This window comes from Bufo bufo, chromosome 2 (genome assembly GCF_905171765.1).
Source record: "Bufo bufo chromosome 2, aBufBuf1.1, whole genome shotgun sequence".
NCBI classification, from domain to species: domain Eukaryota; kingdom Metazoa; phylum Chordata; class Amphibia; order Anura; family Bufonidae; genus Bufo; species Bufo bufo.
The window spans coordinates 647789858-647796525 of record NC_053390.1 but is presented as its reverse complement, the minus strand read 5'-3'; positions in this window follow the sequence as shown (position 1 = coordinate 647796525).

The window sequence follows — 6668 nt, the reverse complement described above, 5'->3', positions numbered from 1 at the left end:
TTTTGGGTTGACCAATGCTCCTGCGGTTTTTCAGCATTTTGTGAATAACATTTTTCATCACCTTGTGGGGAGGTTTGTTGTCGTGTATTTGGATGACATACTAATTTATTCTCCAGACGTGGAGATATATCAGGATCACGTTAGACAGGTGTTGCAGATCCAAAGGGATAATAAATTGTACACAAAATTAGAGAAGTGTGTTTTTGCTGTACACAAGGTGCAATTTTTGGGATACCTTTCCAATACAGCACAGACTTTCTCAGGATCTATTCAAAAACCTTAAGATGACAGCAGGTAGTCCAAGAACTGCATCTTGTGTACAGTAAAAAGGCTGAATTCATGGACATACATCGATAAAATGTCCTTTCTGTCCGCAGAAAAAGAAACACTCCCTTCTTATGACCAGAATGCCTAAAAGTGGATCCGAGAGTAGCTCCCCCTAACTGCATGGGTTCGTCCTCAGACATAAACCCAGGAGTATCTTCACGCAAAGTGTCAGAGGAAGATGATATGTTATGTCATGGTACGTCCTGAGAGTGGAGGCCCCTAGATCTCTCTCTCCCTCAGGAGTCTATCAATGCGTACTGCAAGAGTCATAGCACCTTCCAGAGACTCAGGATTCTCATGAAAGGCCAAAGCGTCCTTCAGCCTCTCTGATAATCCCTGACAAAACTGATTACGGAGAGCCGGATCGTTCCACTCAGTATCTGTAGCCCACCTCCTAAACTCAGAGCAATAGATTTCAGCAGAACGCTCTCCCTGGCGAAGGCCAAGTAGCTTGGTCTCAGCCAGGGAGGTCCAATCCGGGTCACTATAGATGAGACCCAGAGCTTTGAAAAATTCATCCACCGACCGGAGAGACTGCAATCCGTTCGGCAGAGAAAAGGCCCATGACTGAGTGTCCCCCTTAAGCAACGAAATAACCACACCAACTCTGATTCTTATCCCCAGAGGTGTGGACGTAGCCTAAAATACAATTTGCACGCCTCCCTAAACAAAATGAAATTATCACTTCCCCCAGAGAATCTGTCCGGGAGGACAACTTTAGGCTCGAGACAGACCTGGTAACCACCACCACCACTAGGACCAGCAGTCTGTGGTCTCTGGATCTGCGAGACGGTCATTCAGGGGTCTGCTACCTCCAAAGACAGCCCCTGCAGCTGTCCGGCCAGTGCAGCAATTGGATCCATGGCGGTACTGAAACAAGCAAAAATGACGGTTTTGGCGGTTTATAATATCAAGCTCGTGTGTGGGAGGAAAACACCACACCGCTCATCCACTAGTTATCAACATTTGAAAGAAGCATACAACTATGGACACAGACTTATGCCCATTAAAAGGTTACTAAATGAAGCTAATATTTACAGAACTATACATTTAAACAGGATAGAATAGAAGTTTCCGATTAGGAAACACAAGACTAGCCTAAGTACCGATGTAGTAGAGTTAACGCTCATGCTTTCTGAGATGTGTTATCTAAACTAAGCAAACACCTTCAATTGCGTAGGTGTCAGGTGTGGAAGCTGAAAACGTATGGCTAGAACAGGATTCTAAGAGGACTTGTTTTGTGCGCCTGTGGCACAGGAAGCCAAATAATACAAAGATAGCTGTCAGTCACTGATAGTTGTACACGGGGAGGTGTTATCAGTGATTGATAGCATTGTCACGGACGTACCGAGACATACGGATGTGGCAGGAGATCTGTGAGACTGGCAACATGTGGTTTGATCTGACATGGTTTCCTTTTGGATCAAATAACGTCTGTGTTGTTTCTGGTGCTTGGCATACCTTCTTTCCCCAGGTGTGGCTATTGTGGTCATTTAACCTTCCCTATTTATTGTTGTTTCTCCCACTATGCTGTGCGGTTTATAGCTTCTGTTGGACTTGTGGTTAGCGTGTGTTTGGTTCTCGGCTGAGTTCCTGGGGCTACTGAAGCTTCATTGAAGAGAAGTGTTTCCTTTACCTTTTGTATTTTGTTTATATATATATATATATATATATATATATATATATATATTTATATGTGTGTTGCCTTTCCCTGTTGTTCCCCATATGTGGTTATCTATTATGATCATGAATTTTGGACAGTGCATTGCTGCACAATACTCATTGTTTTCACACATATTTTAATTTGGTGTTCCTTTCTCTGTCTCCTTTTTCTGTGGATAATGTTGATTTATGTCTACTTAGACAAGGGCTGATTGCGCCTGGTATGTCTAAATATTCTTCTTTTTGATATTGTTTTTTTTTTTCTCCCCTTCCCTCCCTTGTTGCCATGTGCAGCTTTGTCTCCTTGTCCGCAAGTCCCCTCCTTCCGGGTGCGTTTACGGCGCTTCACACTGTAGGACTTCCGGTGTTTGGCACGCAGTGTTTGTCCTGTGAGCATGCGCGCCCTGCCATTTCCGGTATTTGGAACGCAGGACGCGCCGGCTCGGCGGCGCACACTGGTGCACAATATTTCTGGTTACTGCTTATGCCGGACTTCCGGTGTTTGGCACGCAGTGTTTGTCCTGTGAGCGTGCTCGCCCTGCTGTTTCCGGTTATTGGAACGCAGGACGCGCCGGCTCGGCGGCACACACTGGTGCACAGTATTTCTGATTGCTGCTTATGCCGGGGGCTACATGGGCAGTAACAAGCGCATATCTAAAGAGCACATTTGATATACCCAGCCCCCTCTTCCCTCCCACCAACCAGCTGAGTGGAAGGCTGCCGCCCCCATCCCTCACTCTGCCGCCTCGACACAGGTGAAATCAACCATTACTAGTGATTATTATGTGTATATATCCACTCATGTGTCATTCAGGAGCAGGCATCCCTGAGGAAGCCAGCAGAGCCTGGCGATACGCGTTGGGCTTGTTCTGACCACCACACATACCCCCACCATGCTACTCTAAATGATAGGTATTGTAGCTCCTCATTTTTTCATTGTTGATGGATTACATGTATTTTCAGCTGCTGTTTATCTACATATGTGGGGGTCTGTTCACACATTTGTGGTGAGTCAGTGGGACATGTGTTTATATTCAGTTCACATGGCCCAGATTCATTGTATACAATGTTTTTAATACTTTTTCTGTCGTGTCTGTTGCTTTAAATAAATTTGATATTTTCATAGATGTGCGGCTATTATCTCGGTATTCTTTTTTCTCTTCTGTGTATCGTATTGCGTATTTTATACCGTGTGCCGGCACTCTTGTTCCAATTTTGATGTGCCCCCGCTTTCTGCATTACATAGCCTTTCCCTGTTGTTTGTCATTAGGCCTGAGGGAGACTCCTGTTCGTCCTTCCCTTTGGAGGAACAGGTAGACTCAGTCCTGACATTAGTTCCAGGGTCCTATAGGGTGAGATAGGATTCTATGTATCCGGTGTATGAACTTGCCTACCTTTTGGGGCCTGTTCATACTAGCAGTCTGTCAGGACTGGAGTTAGGCCCCTTGCACACGAGCAAGTATTCCGTGTGGGTGCAATGTGTGATGCAAACGTTTTGCGCCCGCACTGAATCTGGACCCATTCATTTCAATGGGTTTGTGTACATGAGCGTTGTTTTTCATGCATCACTTGTGCGTTGCGTGAAAATAGCAGCATGTTCTATATTCAGCGTTTTTCACACAACGCTGGCCCCATAGAAGTGTATAGGAATGCATGAAAATCGCATCACATCCGCAAGCAAGTGCGGATGCGATGCATTTTTCACAGATGGTTGCTAAGAGATGTTGTTTGTAAACCTTCAGTTTTTTATCGCGCGTGTGAAAAACGCATCAATGTGCATTGCACCCGCGCGATAAAAACTGAACGCAATCGCAGGTAAAACTGAATGAACTTGCTTGCGAAATCGCGCCTTTTTAACTGAAAGCAATCGGAACGCATCCGGATCTAATCCGTATCGCTCGTCTGCAAGGGGCCTTAGGCCTCTTTCACACGAGCGTGTCCGGATAAGGTCCGGATGCGTTGCGGCAAACCCGCGCGAGTAGGTACCCAATTGCAGTCAGTTTTGACTGCGATTGCGTTCCGTTGTTCAGTTTTTATCGAGCGGGTGCAATGCGTTTTGCACGCGCGTGATAAAAAACTGAATGTGGTACCCAGACCCGAACTTCTTCACAGAAGTTCAGGTTTGGGTTCAAGGTTGTGTAGATTGTATTATTTCCCCTTATAACATGGTTATAAGGGAAAATAATAGCATTCTGAATACAGAATGCATAGTACAATAGGGCTAGAGGGGTTAAAAAAAAAAGACTACTTTTTTTAACCCACCTTAATCCACTTGTTTGCGCAGCCGGCATCTATTCTGTCTTCTTCTTTGAGGAATAGGACCTTTGGTGACGTCACTGCGCTCATCACATGGTCCATCACATGATCTTTTTTTACTATGGTGATGGATCATGTGACGGACCATGTGATGAGTGTAGTGACGTCATCAAAGGTCCTATTCCTCAAAGAAGAAGACAGAAGAGATGCCGGCTGTGTGAACAAGTGGATTTAAGTGAGTTAAATTATTATTATTATTTTTTTTAACCCCTCCAGCCCTATTGTACTATGCATTCTGTATTCAGAATGCTATTATTTCCCCTTATAACCATGTTATAAGGGAAAATAATAAAGATCGGGTCCCCATCCCGATCGTCTCCTAGCAACCGTGCGTGAAAATAGCACCGCATCTGCACTTGCTTGCGGATGCTTGCGGTTTTCACGCAGCCCCATTCACTTCTATGGTGCCTGCGTTGCGTGAAAAACGCACAATAAAGAACATACTGCGATTTTTACGTAACGCAAAAGTGATGCGTGAAAATCACTGCTCATGTGCACAGCCCCATAGAAATGAATGGGTCCAGATTCAGTGCGGGTGCAATGCGTTCACCTCACGCATTGCACCCACGCAGAAATCTCGCCCATGTTAAAGAGACCTTAGGGTTTCGTCTAGGAGGTATCCATTTTCCTTCCCTAGTTTCCAGGCCTTATTTCCTTTACCTCCTATGTTCGGTGTGGCGTTTCCCTCCCACACTAGAGCGTGACAAACACCTCCCCGTGTAGAACTATCAGTGACTGACAGCTATCTATGTATACACACTTACACAGATAATGATATCAATCACTGATAACAACTCCCCTGTATACTGCTACCAGTGACCGACAGCTATCTATGTATACACATTTACACAGAGAATGCTTGTCATGCTCGTGTGTTCATTTTTGAAGTTATTTCCTGAAGTGTTGCGAGACTTCGTGAAATAATAACTTCGGGTCATCTGCGCCAATACATTCTAATACTGTATGGAGCGCTCGCTCCGTACAGTATTGAAATTAACTTTTATGCAAATCGACTTCGGATGTTTCATCTGAAGTCGATTGGCTCATCCCTATTGATAACCATAATTTATGATTTCACCCATATGCCTGTGTATGTTATCCCAAAAAAAAAAAACCAGAGAGTGGTGAGAACAGTGGAGAAAGTCAAAATCCCATTTGCACAAAAAACTGTCATTTATACTGCCTACAGCCTCTGTAAATTACCATTATATAATTTTTTAGGGTGGGTTTTGACCTTTTTGCAGTGGTTTTTTTTCTGGTCTATTTTTTATGTGTATTAGGCCTCATACATACAAACGTTGCTGTCCACATCTGTTGCTCTGTTCCGTGGCCCCGCAAAAAAAATGGAACATGTCCTATTCTTGTCCGTTTTGTGGACCAGAATATGCATTTCTATTATGGGTGCCCGTTCCGTTCTGCAAATTGCAGAAAGCACAGAGGCGGCATCCGTGTTTTGCAGCTCTGCAATTTTCAGACCGCAAAACACAGCATGGTCGTGTGCGTGATACTTTAAGTTTTATAATAAACGATGAAAAACCATTTTTTTCAGGTTGTTCTTTGTGCTACTTTCATACATTTTTCACAAAAGACAACATCCGCTAGGTATCACATTTTTTTGAGATGTTCTTCTCTTAGGAATCTCAACATGAGTTTCGGAGAAAAAAATTGTTTAAAACCCTTTAAGAGCTAGGTAATGACCCATGGGCAGGCAGGAGCTGTGTAACGGTGATCAGCGGGGGTCCCGGCTTCAGGGTGCTATCACATTTTGATCACTGTACTCCTCAGTATCTTCTCCACATGTTGTAACCTGTTCTTTTGAACAAAAGTGGACGTTCTTTAGATGACGACCCCTTTAACAAAATACAGGACAACCATTATGAGTGGCCAAGCACACCAAGGTCTCTCCATTTTCTAGGTTCTCTATGTGAGGTAACACGCACTCATCTAGTAATGCACAACCACACGTTTCCAGGAGCCTGACACCACCACATGCCTCACAACTACAGCACTCCCAGTGGCTTATGGGTACTTTCACACTTGCGGCAGAGGATTCCGGCAGGCAGTTCCGTCGCCGGAACTGCCTGCCGGATCCGGCAATCCGGACGCAAACGGATGAATTTGGGAGATGGATACGGATCCGTCTCACAAATGCATTGCAATACCGGATCCGTTTTTCCAGTTGTTATCTGGAAAAACGGATCCGGTATTATTTTTTTTCTTATTTTTCCGGAACACTTGGGGCCGGATCCTGCATTAATGCATTTCAATGCAAATTAATGCCTGATCTGGCATTCCGAAATTTCCGGCATGTGTTCAGGATTTTTGGCTAGAGAAAAAACTGCAGCATGCTGCGGTATTTTCTC